At 41.4% G+C, this 14,510-nt stretch overlaps 1 protein-coding gene across 1 annotated transcript in view; it reads right to left on the minus strand.

The window, feature by feature from the left end:
* The window catches only part of KSR2 (kinase suppressor of ras 2), a 582,604-nt gene that overhangs the window by 64,857 nt on the left and 503,237 nt on the right, over positions 1–14,510 (minus strand).

Raw genomic sequence — 14,510 nt, forward strand, 5'->3', positions numbered from 1 at the left:
GGTAAATTGCAAAGAAGCCAATTTAAACCTGACAGAAAGAACATGTAACTTCTTTACATTTAGAACTGTCTCAAAATGGAATGGCTTTTTGGGGTTGAGGGTGGGGCAAAGACAAGATTTTCATTTATTGGGTAATTTGAGCTATCTTCTTTTTCTGGTATGGCTAGGAAAGCAGCCATGGGACCCCTTTGAACTCTGAAATCCTGTCTTTGACATTTTCATTTTCCCCTTCCACACTCCTGGTATGGAAGACAACTCTCCTGGAACTTAAATTCTTAAAGAATTGTCTGGGAAACTAAGAGGAGAAGTGACTTGTCCACGGTCACACAGCTAGTATAGGTCAGAAGCAGAATAGAAGTCTCAGTCTTCCTGATTCCAAGGCTGATCTATCCATCCACCATGCCTGACTGCCTGTCCTTGCTCATACTGACACTCGATGAATACTAAATGAATGAATGACTGACTGAAAGGAAGAGGGGATGATAAATAGGCCTGAGACTGATGGATTGCAGCACAATGAAATGTACTAAGCAGACAGTGACAGAGAATCATTGTGTTCCCGATCAAGGTTCTGTAAGAAAGAGATTTAGTGTGGGATATTTAGACTTTTTTCAGGTTTCAAAATTCTTTTACCCCTGGGAAAGGGATCCCCAAGAGCTTTCCTCTGTGCTCAGAAAGAGCGGTTGCGGAATGACTCTCTGTGAAACAGACCAGGCTGTTACCAAACAATTGCTAAGTCCCCTTGCTGTAACTGTGAGGGAGTAACTGTCCAGGGTTCTAACCTCCTGGGAGGACACACCATCAACATTCACCTGGGCACTTCTGGTCTTCTGCTGGACCTTACTCTGAAGGTCCTGTTGCTCTCCTTTGCTCTGCCACCAGGATTTGGCTCCTTTCTGAATTCATTACCGAACCTTGACCCCTCCTGGGAATTGGCCCCTGCGATGGTACCACAAGGGTCCCACTCATTTCACTTTAAAGATTTTCCTAGCTCTCACCCCACAACCCACCTTTGTAAAATGGAGATATTAGCACCAACCCCCAGGGTTGTTGTGAAGATCAAATGACATATTTGTGAAGCACTCAGCACAGTGCTTTATACATGTTCACTATTATTACTGTTATTATTACCCTCCTCCCCATTCCTCATCTGCCTTGAGCATCCCTCTCTGAAGAAAGCTATACCACACAGGTCTTGCTACACTTCTGTCCCTCCCTTCCCCCATTAGCCAACCAGAAAACTGGACACTGGGTTGTTTTTGGGGAGAGGGGAGAGAGAGAGAAAGAGAGAGAGATTGATTAATGGAAAATGTAGTGAATTTGTTTCTGAATCCCAGATCTACCATTTGCGATCCTAGGATTCTAGGTCTAGAGTTAGAAAAGATTTCAGAGCTCATGTAGTCTAACTTTTTCATCTTATGGATAGGGAAACTGAGGTCCAGAGAGGTGAAGGACTTGTCCAGGTAAGTATTCATAGGAGTATAGGTCTGGAGAGCTGAAGGTCTCAGAAGCCATCTAGTACAACCCCCTTATTTTACAGAAAAGGAAACTGAGGCCTAGGAGTTGAAGTTACTTGCTCAAGTTTGCACAGGCAGTAAGCATTAGGGATAGGATTTGAATCCATGTCCTGTGCCTTAATAGCCAATGCTCTTTCCACTGTACTATGCTCCCTCCATGGCCTTACTACTTGTAAGCAAATCCCTTCACTTTTCTGGGCATCAGTTTCCTCATCTACAAAATGAAGGGGTTGTATCAAATGGCATGTACTATCCCTCCCAGCTCCAGATCTGTGGACTTGAGTCGAAGCCCTTTCCACATTCCATTAATAATCAGAGGATGGTTGAACAAGGTTTTCTCTGTGATTGCATCTATCAAGAAGAAATGTTTACATCTACATGGGGACTCATGATGCCTGTAATTATACTTGTGTGTGTATTGCATAGATAAAGGGGACAGGGATAGAGATTAGGTCTGTGATTTTATTGGTATAGGACCTGCCAGGTGAGGAAACACCCTCTACCAATGCAAATTGATGCCTGTTCTGCAACTTATACTCTTAGAAAGTTGCCTGGGAAATAGAGGTGAGGACTTGCCCAAGGACACAGAGCCAGTGTGTGTCAGAAACAGGACTTGAACCCAGGTCCTGGCTTCAAGGACAGACCTCCATTTGACACCACACTTTCTCTATATTATAGTTATAACAAATGCTGAGTGTCTGAGTGAATGCCTTCATAGAATGCATTTTTTTTAGCTGTCAAGACCCACTCAAATAGTTGCTGAGTATGTACAAGCATGCTGTCTCTCTCTCACTTTCTCTGTTTCTCTCTCTCCCTCCCTCCCTCCCCCCTCTCTCCGCTCTCTCTGTCTCTCTGTCTCTCTCTCTCTCTCTCTCTCACACACACACACACACACACACACACACACACACACACACACCCCCTAAGTTTACAGCCCCTAGAGGCCCTCTAGTTCCACATAAGACTAGCCTTCCTCCTACTGTACTTTGAGCACCTTTGGCCATCAAATGAAAAACACCATCAGCCCCAGAGGGAAAAACAAAAAATCAAGCCAACCCTCTTGGGTCTGCAAGTCCTTTTCATCAAACATGAAGCCTGTCTACTTTTTGATATTTTGATTCAGGAGTGTGTATAAATTGAAAAACTACTACTGTCCCTTTCCTTGCTTCCCGCTCTCTTTGGACTCCAGCATGGTGAGTGTTGATAAGGATTGGGAGATATGGGCAAAATTTGGGAAGAAATCACTGGGACCTGGGCTGGGTTGTAAGATTCTCCCAGCTGGGGTTCTATCGGGGTGGGGGGGGGCAGTCACTGATGACTCTGCTTTCTGCTTTGTTCTTTGCCTAATAGCATTTAAGATAATTAAGGCCATAAATCATATAATAAATAGATATTGACTCTCTGTCATGAAGCATATAAGGATTGATTGACCAGTGGAGATACTGTTCTCCTCAATCAATGAGAAATCAGGAGTATAAATAAATCTTGATAATGACTGACATGAGGAAAGTCAATAGTTATATTAATATATACATTGGGAACATACATCTTCTTCCATGAAATAACAAGCAGTTGGGGTCATAAGGAAAGAGAGAAAAATCCACCTGGGACTTCCTTGGTCATTGGAAAACAAAGCAACAAAATCGCTTGTTGGGGACATTTAAATGCTTGCAGAGATTCAGGAACTAGAGGACTCCCTGGCAGATACAGACTTCTGTAGAACAACTCCCTCCCCCCAACCAAATCCAAAGATCCACATTTGAGATTCACTCAGAGATTTAAAGCTAGAAGGAATCTTGGAGGCCATTGAGTTGAATGTTTTCATATTCACAGATGAGGCTACTGAGGTAGAAAGGTTAAATGACTTACCTAGTATGGCACAGGTAGTGTCTTAGTTAGGATTTGAACCCAGGTCTTTCTGTCTCCAAATTCAATACTGCACACTAGTATGTATTAAGTACCTTCTATATACTGCACTAGAAGCTAGTGATATAGCGAAGAATAACTCAGTCCCTGCCCTCAAGGAGCATATGTTCTTTTTGGGGGGGAGGAGGGAGAGAGGGTGATATCATAAACATAGTTTAAAGAGTGGTCCTAGGAAAAGCTCTTCATTTCAGTTTTGCACAATGAGTAGAGCACCTAGGTTCAAATCCTACTGCAGAGACTTACTAGCTGGCTGTGTGGCCCTGGGAAAACTACCTAACTTCACTGAACTTCTAGAAAATAACGCCAATAACATACCTCATAAGATTGTGAGAAGGAGCCTTGGAAGCAAACCTCACAGTGCTACAGAAATATGTTTTTATCATTACTATTTTCCTTTCCCACAGGAAGTGATAAACATGAAACATTCTCTTCTGTTGTTTCATTATTATATAGCTCTCCATACCCCTGTGACTTCCTAGACACTCCTTTCTCAGGCCATTACCCCCTCACTTGTACTGTCTTCCATCATTAGAATGTTAGCTCCTGGAGGGAAGGGACTGTTTCTTCTTGTATTTGTATCCCCAGTAAGTGCTTAATAAATAATTTATTTTCCTCCCTCCCTCTCTCCCTTCCTTCCTTTCCTTTCCTTTTTTCCTTTTCCTTTTCTCTTCCTTCCTTTCCTTTTTCATTTCCTTCCTTCTTTTTTCCTTTTTCCTTCCTTCCTTCCTTCCTTCCTTCCTTCCTTCCTTCCTTCCTTCCTTCCTTCCTTCCTCCCTCCCTCCCTCCCTCCCCCTCCCTTCCCTCCTTCCTTCCTCCCTCCTTCCTCCTTCCTTCCTTCCTTCCTTCCTTCCTTCCTTCCTTCCTTCCTTCCTTCCTTCCTTCCTTCCTTCATTTTCAACTCAGCAGGCTGCAAGCTATGGGAAACCCTACCAAATTGGAAAGCTTTTAAGTATGGGCCAACCTTGCAAAGGTTAGAGAGGCTAATCACTAGAAGACTGGCCAGTAGATGCTGCTATTTTTTGCCTCAGTAATTCATTAAAATATAGAGGCAGATGATGTTCTATCACTGGATAGAACACTGGACCCAGAGTCAGGAAGACCTGAGTTCAAATCCTGCCACAGACACTTCCTAACTGTGGTACCCTGGATAAGTCACTTAACTTTTGTTTGCCTCTGTTTCCTCACTTGCAAAATGGGGGTGATACTAGTACCTATGTCTCAAGGTTGTTGTCAGGATCAAATGAAATGATATTTTTAAACTGCTTAGCACAGTGCCTGGCATACAGTAGGCACTATATAAATGCTTATTACCTTCATTTTCCCCTTCCCTTATCTACTAAGGGAAGCCTGACCATGACACTCCTCTACTCTAGAAGCTTCTGTGGCTCCCCATTACCTCTAGGATAAAATACTAACTTCTCTGTTTGACACATGGAATTCTTTACAATTTGGCCCCAGCCTGTCTTTCTGGAGTGATTACAAATCATTCCGTCTCATACACACTACACTTCAAGCTGGCCTATTTGCCATACCTTTGTACAGGATGTCCCTGTTTTCTAGAATATTTTCCATTTACACCCCCACCTCTTGGAACCTCCAGCTCTTTTGAAGGATTAAATCAGTTGCTACTGCCTTCAAAGGATCCATAGTTGTTAGTGTCCCCACCCCCAAATTCATACCATATACTGTTTTCCTCTAAATAGCCTCCATTATGGGGTAGCTAGGTGGCACAGTGGATAGAGTGCTGGGCTTCAAGTCAGAAAAACTCATTTTCCTGAGTTCAAATCTAGCCTCAGACACTTCAACCTATGTGGCCTTTGACAAGTCACCTAACACTATTTGCCTCAGTTTCCTCATCAATGAGTGGAAGAAGGAAATGGCAAACCACTCCAGTATCTTTGCCACGAAAATCCCAAATGGGGTGACGGAGAGCTGGATATGACTGAAAAACAACTCAATAATAACAAGGACATCCTTCATGGTCTTCTCTGTGAATATATGTTGTGTCTCCAGAAGGTTGTTAGCTGGGTGAGGGAAGAGGTTCTTATTTTTGTGTTTTTATCTCCTCACACAACACCTGGATCATACCTTAGAAATGCATGTTGGCCACTAATCGACGGATTAAGGGAGAACTTTCTTTGAGGAAACCTTGGTTCTTCTGAACTATGGAAGACATATGTAGACAGTAGATGTGGTTTTAATCAATCCATGTCCTGTTATTCTTAAATGGTGATTTGGACTCCTGGGCTTGGGACTGGTCCTGTGATTTCATTGGTACCCACAAGGAGGAATGTCCCTCTACCAACACATGTTGATAACTTACCTGTCATTTAGAGTGTTATCTCTGGGACCTGGAGATACCAGGTTACTTGACCAAGGTCATGCAGCCAGTGCCTATTGAAGGTTAAACTTGAACCCAGGTCTTCCTGTCTCTGAGGCTGACTCTCTATCCACTCTGCCGTACTGCCTCTCTAATACAATTATAGGTCCAGTCCCTTTCTTTAGTTGGATTCCAAATTGTGCATGGAGTTTTGTTTTCTACCAGGAAAAGGTAAGGAGGGAGATTGGGATGAAGAAATCAGAGAATCTCTGAGTTGGAAGGGACCTCAGAGACCACTGAGTCCAAAGATACTTAACCCCTGTGATTCAAGGACCCTTTTGGCAGTGTCTAGTAAAGCCTATGGACCCCTTCTCAGAATCATGTTTCTAAATGCATGAAATAAAATTCATAGGTTTACAAAGGAAACTAATTATATATTGAAATATAATAATTTTTAAAATGGAGTCTCTGGACCGCCCCCCCCCCCGGTTACATGCCTTTGATTTAGACCAACCCAAAGCTAAACAAGGATATCCTCTATGACATCCAGGCTTGGCTTGCAGACTCCTCCTAGTGAAGGTTTCTCACTGTCCCTGGAAGTAGCTTATTATACGGTTGCACAGTTCTCTTTCCCTCTGAGATGCTTTTATCTACTCTGCCTGTATTGGGGGTGTGTGTAATTGTTGGCACATCGACTCTGAGCTCCTTCAGACTGGGAACTGTCTTTTGCTTTTCTTTATTTTGCCTGTGTATAGTGTAGTACCCAGCACATAGTAGGTGCTTAATAAATGCTTGTTGACATGACTTGTATACTCTCTAAATATGCCTCTTTGCAACACTCAATTCATGCTCTCTTAGGCCAAGCAGAAAATAATTCTAATACCTCCTTCATATAACAACCCTTCAAATACCCCCCTGAGTCTTCTCCTCCCCAGACTCAACCCCCTCCTCCAGCTCCACCAACTGATTCTCATATGGGCTGCCCTGAAGGCCCTTTTTCATCATGGCTACCCTCCTCAGAACATCCTTCAGCTTACCTACATCTGATTTTCTCCTCTTAGTTATGCAGCCCGGGACAAGTAGTGCCCCACAGAGTGGCCAGCTCTGATCGCTCTGGGTCTTTGGTTGCAGAAGCTCTCAACCTTAATATTTCACAGTGATATGCTTCTGCATCTTATGGCCTCCATTATCCATGGCTGGCCCCTTCTCACCTGCCTGCCCAGTGGCATTTCAAAAACAAATCTCTCCTCCTGGCTGGATGCCACATCAGCTCTTGGCCTGGCCAGCATGCTCTGAAAAGGCTGGCAATACTCAATCCCCTAAAGTGCAGGGTGGCTGAGCAGTAACAATACCATTAGGAACAGGCCCCAGAAACCTGGCAGTCTGCTTGGGCATTGCTGGGATAACCCTTTCCAAGGACTGCCCTGGGCAAAGGTGGTCCAAAATGCATCTGAGTAGCTATTTGGTGGCATGGAGATGGGATCCTAATTGGGCTTTATCTTGTAGGGACAGAACAACATAGTTGAGGAAGAAAGAAAGAAGAGTCTGGAAACACAATGACTTTTGATAGCCATGAACTTTGGAAAGGGTTAAGGCCAATACTTGTTACCTTGACTTTAAGAAAAGTCTGTCCTTTGGTGGATTCATTGAGTCTGTGCCAAGAAAAAGGTGGTCTAAGACTTAGGGTTATATGATCACATATCTGGAGCTGAAAGAAACCTCAGGGGTCACCTCTCATGTTGCAGACAAGGAAACCAGGGCCTGGAAGAGTTAAGTGATTTGCTGAAGTTTACATAGGTGAGCAATAAAACTGAGAATTGGAACTCAGGTTTTTTGACCCAAGTCCAGTGCTCTTTTCACACAGGCCATGTGTGATATGGTGGATTTATTATACTATCTTTTTAAAAAATCAATTTATGCTTCAGCAGAACCATTATAAGGAATTCTCATTTGCCAGGGGCCAAGCTGGAGGACAGCCATATTTTTGAGTAGAAGCCTGCGAAGAGGCAAATTGAGGAGATCCAGGGGAATGCAAAGAAAATTCCCCCCTGGTTCTAAGGATCAGAGTTGAAAGGGATTTCAAAGGTCATGTAGTTCAAGCCTCTAATTTTACAGATGAGGAAATTGATATCCAGTGTGGTAAAGTGATTTGTGCAAGATTACACAGGTAATAAGTGGCAGAGACAGGATTTGAATTCAGGTCCTCTGAGGGCTTTGAATGCTACCATCAGGACCATAGATTTCTAGCTAGATGGGATCTTTGTCATTATTCAGTCATTTCAGTTGTGTCTGATTCTTCGTAACCCCATTTGGGGTTTTCTTGGCAAAGATACTGGAGTGGTTTGCCATTTTCTTCTCTGGTTTATTTTACAGATGAAGAAACTGAGGTAAACAGAGTTAAGTGACTTACCCAGGGTCATACAACTAGAGAGTGTCTGAGGCTGGATTTGAACTCAGGTCTTCCTGACTCCAGGCCCAGCGTCCTATCCACTGCATTGCCTAGGGATCTTGGAGGTTATCTAATCATAGGGTCATTTAGACACCACCAAATCCACTTAGCTCAGTTTGTAGATGAGAATTCCTTCAGATGCTATATTACTGGGATGTCATTCTTTCCCATGTTCTCTGAATCCACACTGCATCTATAGGAAATTTGTGCATTTCTAAAGATGGTGCAAAGCCCTTATTTTGGAAACTGAAGATCAATGAGATTTTTTTCAAAGTCACTGAGTGGCAGAGCCGAGATTTGAATCCCACTGCTACCCAAACCAAGCACTCAGTCCATTACAGCATACCCCTCTCAATGGTATGGAAAGAACATGATAAGTTGTTTTTTTAAAATGCCTTCAAAACATGGAAAAGCAGCAGCCTATTTTTAACTAGGGTAAATAGTGAAAACAGCTGAAAATGTCTTCGGTTCCAAAGGACTCCGAAGTTCCATGTTTCTTTTCTTTAGGGGTTTCATGCCAAATATTACCTAGTGCCAGGAGTATTGAAACCAGCATCATTCCAGCTAGAATCTAATTAAGATAAACACTGGCTCTCCATGCTGTTCCTACACTGGGGGAAATACATTAGCAGTTCAGTTGCACTCTCTCTTGCAAATTACCTCTTCTTTGTCTCAGAAGTGTGTCAACTCAGGTCTTGTCAGCTTTTTCATGAAAACACAGTGAAATCTCTCTTTACCTTAATGTCACTGACATATAACCGTTAACACTTCCCCAACATTCCAAACTGTTCAATTTTTATGCTGCTAATATATTGAGTTTCCCCAAACCACGCTATATTTTCTTCATCTTGCAAATCGTTTCCCCCCAGAAATGCTCCATAAATAGGACCATATTTTGCTAGAAAATTTCCTCTGAGCAACAGATATTCTTATACGAGTTTGGAATAGGGGCTTTGCACCATCTTCAGTGATGCATGGATTTCCTATAGAGACCGTGTGGATTCAGAGGACCTGGGAAAGAATGAGATCCTAGCAATACAGCACTGCCTATATGGCTTAACTTGCTATCCTCTCCATACAGAAATCTGAGGTACTTTTGTTTTGTAAATGGAGGAAGGAATAAATGATAAAGTTTTTATTAAACAATTAGTACATGCCAGACACTGTTCTAAGGGCTGGGAATACAAATACAAAAAGCCAGACAGCCCCTGTCTTCAAAGAGTTTACATTCTAATAGAAGATGGAGTTATTCTAGAGAAAAGGAAACTTCAGGGGTTCTTAACCATGTTTGTATATATCCTGGGCTCCTTGGGCCATATGGGGAAGTCTGCAGACCCTTTCTCAGAATTCTTTGTGTGAATGCATACAGCAAAATGTATAAGATTACAAGGCCCTTCCAATTAAAATATGTGCATATGTGTATGTGTGTGTGTGTATACAGATGTACATAAAGTAATGTAATTATATATAATATATATCTACATGTATGAAATATATTATACATATAATTGTATATTTATATCATATACTTATAATTTATCTATATATTTATGTATATTTATATGTTCAATATATGTTTATATAAATATAATATATTTTATATAATTATACAATGTATTTATATATAATTATTACACAGTTTAAATTTTATATATAAATTTTTATATAATAATGATATATAATAATATAATTGTATATAATCTTATAGATAATTATATATAATAAGATATTATATGGTAATCAGATATACTCATATACTATATGAGTATATATATTATATATATTATAATATTATAATATAAGTATATATTATACAATAATTATATATAATCATATATATTAATTACAAGGCTCTTCACCAAACTAAAGTTAGTGAAAATAAAGATGTATTTTTTTCCCAATGGGGGAAAAAACATGTAAATGTATGAGTATATAGAAGACATATACAAAGTCATAAGACTGGGGTGATCTGAGGAAGCAGCATTAATTTAGGGGACCAAGCCAGGCCTCATGCAGTACATGTTGTTGGTCTGAGTTTTGAAGGGAACCAGGGTTCCTGAGGATATTTCTTTTGGAATTTCTGACCTTAATACATATTGAGTTCAACTGAAAGGGGTCACCTTCTGCAGAGACAGGGAAGATTTCCTAGCTATTATTATTGGACCCCAATTATTCCAGTTCATAAAGAAGACACATTCCCAGGAAGTTTTTCAAACTATTGCCTTAAATGAGGAGTAACAATGAAATAGTAAACTTTTCATTAGAAAGTTACTCACAGCCTGGAGGAATCAGGTTCACTCTCCTCACAAACTTTGTAGCTCTTTCTTAAATAGCACTATGCATCTATCTATTTGCCTTCTCAATGTTTTCAGGGAACTGGAAGATGATTTTTATTGTTTAAGTCACTCAAGAATCCCGTGAAGGAGATCTGGGAAAATCAGTTCATTTTACAAACACACACACACACACACACACACACACACACACACACACACACACACGAGAGAGAGAGAGAGAGAGAGAGAGAGAGAGAGAGAGAGAGAGAGAGAGAGAGATGGAAGGGGAGAGAGAGAGATGGAAGGAGGTGAGAGAAGAAAGACAGAGGTGGGGAAGAGAGAGAGAAAGAGAGAGAGAGAGAGAGAGAGAGAGAGAGAGAGAGAGAGAGGAGGGAGAGATGGAGAGATAGAGAAAGAGAGGTGGAGGGAGGAATGGAAGGGGAGAGAGAGAGAGATGGAGGGAGGTTAGAAAGAAGAAAGAGAAAGATGGAGGGAGAGATGGAGGGAGAGATAGAGGAAGAGAGAGAGAGAGAGAGAGAGAGAGAGAGAGAGAGAGAGAGAGAGAGAGATGGAGAGGGAAAGAGAGAAGTGGGGAGGGAGGGAGGAAGATAGGGAGGAAGAGAGAGAGATTCCCCCAAACCCAATCTCTCATGCCTCAGTTACCTGGAAAGCGTGGAACTGGGTTCTATAATCATGAATTTTCCAGGTACCAAATTTAAACATTTAAGCACCCTATTTTTTAAACATCCTGGTTAGAAATCTTTATAATCACAGAATCTAGAATTGGATCCTTTTACTTATTACGAAGTTTTTGCTTTTACCTAAAAACTAAACATGCCCCTCTGCTACTTCCATCCATCACCCCTAGTTTTGTCTTTTGGGGCCAACAAGAATGTCTCTGAAGTAGGCATCATAAGAGCCGATTTCTGAGATCATTTGACTTAATGACCATGGATCATAAAAAGTCACTTGGCCGTGAATATTTTCTAGAGCTAACTTCTGGGATAAAAAGTCTTCTTGTTGTTGCTCCAGTCCCATGATTTCTTAAAGATGGGGAGTTCCTATAATGGAAAATGCCTTCATTGATTCAGACATAACTCATCTGTAACTTATGATCTTAGAGATTTATTTTGGGACACAGAAAGGGGAAGTGACTTGCCCATAATCCTAATTACTTGCCAGTAAATGTCAGAGGCAGGACCTGAGCCCAGGTTTTCCCAACTCCAAGACAAACCCTATGTCTACTATGACCTGCTATGTATCCATTTGAGAATCACTGGCCTCTTAATTTGTTGTGTTGTTTTTCAGTCATGTCTGACTCTTTGTGACCCTATTTGGGGTTTTCTTGACAGATAATGGAGTAGTTTGCTATTTCCTTCTCCAGCTCATTTTACAAATGAAGAAACTGAGGCAAACAGGGTTAAGCCACTTGCCAAGACTCACACAGCTTGTAACTGTCTGAGGTTGAATTTGAACTCAGGTCTTCCTAACTCCAAGTTCAGTGTCATCCACTGTGTCCTCTAGCTGCTCTGTCTTGATATGTAGCATCTCCAAATAAATGAGAGAGATTACTTCAAGGTAAGAATAGACAACCACCATAAATATTCCATGCTGAGTGCCGAAACAAATAGAGATGGGATGATAAAATGAGATGATACCAGAGTGGGTTCCTAGGATTTGGAATTCACGTAATTTACCCTTGTTAGTCTGTTACTTCTAGCCTGCTTTCCCCCCACCAGCCTATGGGATGTATATGGATACAGACATAATAATAATGCTAATAATTCAGCACATTTATAGCACTCACTTCACAAAAGTCCTGGGGCACTTTACATGTCAGCATAATCAAAAGCAGCCTCAGACAAAAACCTTTTCAGCTGTGATTTAAAAAGGGAAACTGATTCAGCTTTTTGATGAGAAAAGGAAGCCTGTGGTACCCGATGGTGGGGGTTGGCAGCAGCAAGAATCACTACCCACCCCCAACACCTCAACTCTTCTCTAAGTCATATTTAAGACAATCAAAACTGGAAAAAAAAACCTGAATGAACCCTGCCCCTCCCCCATCCCAAATGTAGAGTCAAAGGAAAAGATTGGCCAATTAGAACCCAAGTCAGACTTATGTGTTATGGCTTATATGATATGTTAGGAAACTGTGGAATGTGTAGTCTTGTCACTCTCTCAGAAGGCAGTATTCTGTTTGAGGGCATGAAAAATGGAAAATAATTTGGACCACCACCTCCCTAGCCAAATAAATAAACATACATATATATATATATATATATATATATATATATATATATATATATATATATATATATATATATATATATATGTATGTATGTATTAAATATCCCTTGATATTTACAAGACAGCAAGTGCTATTCAAATGAGCTCCTGGGAGGTTTCATTATTATCGATGCAGCCAGCTGAGGTGAAAAAATGGAGGCATCTTTTCCAAATGACTGGAACTGTCCGCTCCACATGATTGAAGAGATACCATGGAACCTTGGTAGCCTGTCAGTGGATTAATAACTCCACGCAAATTGGAAATAAAAAATCACCTTGCTGGTTTGGTGAAATCCAATTCCATGCTGTAAACCATCTAGAGAGAGCTTGTTGCTCTACACTTCTCTCATGCTGCCCTTTCTTATACAATCCTTCCTGCGGGCTAAACAGCCCCTCAAAGCTATCTGGAACCCCAAACACATGCTTTATATGATACTCCTAAGGCTTCAGCAAGAGGAAAACATCCTAATGAAGTCTCACTATGTCTATAATCTGAGTGGAATCATACGGGGTCCCCAGCTGTCTTTCTGCCAGCCCTGAGGGTAGAAATCGGGTCTTTTTCAGGAGTCCCAGAGAGTGACATGAGCAAAATTAAACAAACAAGTATAGTGCCCCAGAGGGCCATTAACTTTCTCTGAGTTGCTGATGGTCTGTTTGCACCTGCTCTTTCAGCACCCGGTTGGGGACAGTCATCACTGGTCTATACCCGATGAAGTCTGACAGGAACCAATGGACTTGGAGAGGAAGGTACTGGGGGCTTAGTTAACAAGCAACCCAGAGAGTCATGTAAATCACACTCTCTGTTCTGGGGCTTATTCACCCAGGACCTAGTGATCTATCTCTTCATTTCCATCTCTGTCAATTGGGACGGGCCAAACCAATCTAAAGCTCACTAGGAGTTGCTATGGGTTATGGAATTTACAAAATACTTTCCACACTCGAGCTTCCTTAGTTGCCCCCAGCTGCACATAAGCTCTCCTTTATCTGATCTCAAATGACTCTGAATTCCTGTTAAGTATGTACCTCAGGGATTTGTTTGCAAAATTTGGAGTCAGTCAAAGGCCCGCACTTGAAGACCTAGAGGGCCACATGTGTCCTCGAGGCCACAGCTTCCCCACCCCTGTAGTATATTCTAGTCTGTAGAATACTGATTTGTTGACATATGGGTCCTCTCTCATTCTAGACTAACTCCCTGAGAGAAGAGGTTTCCTTGTTTCACTTCTAAGTATCCCAAACAAAGCATGGTAGATAATAGGAACTTAATATATATTTGAAGGAAAGGAAAAGAAGGGAGATGAGAGATAGAGGGAAGGGAGAAAAGAAGAGGGAAAGAGTAGTAGGAGGAGAAGGGGAAAGAAGGAAGATGAGGGAGGATAATTAAAGACAAGGTGGGGGAAGATAAAATAAGGGGTGGAGAATGGAGTGGAAATGAGGGGAAAAGAGATGACACTTTTGGAAAACATAGAATCCTTGCCCACCTTTTCCAGTGTTATTTGATTTTACTTTTAAAGTGGCTCCAGTCTTCAGACAAAGAAATCAAAGCTATCTATAGTCATATGAAAAAATGCTCTAGGGGTAGCTAGGTGGCGCAGTGGATAGAGCTCTGGCCCTGAAGACAGGAGGACCTCAGTTCAAATTCTGTCTCAGACCAAATACTTGACACTTACTAGCTGTGTGACCCTGGTCAAGTCACATAACCCCAATTTCCTGGAAAAAAAGGAAAAAATGTTCTAAAT

Source organism: Phascolarctos cinereus, unplaced genomic scaffold (genome assembly GCF_003287225.1).
Source record: "Phascolarctos cinereus isolate Bilbo 61053 unplaced genomic scaffold, phaCin_HiC Scaffold_4;HRSCAF=312, whole genome shotgun sequence".
Lineage (NCBI taxonomy): Eukaryota > Metazoa > Chordata > Mammalia > Diprotodontia > Phascolarctidae > Phascolarctos > Phascolarctos cinereus.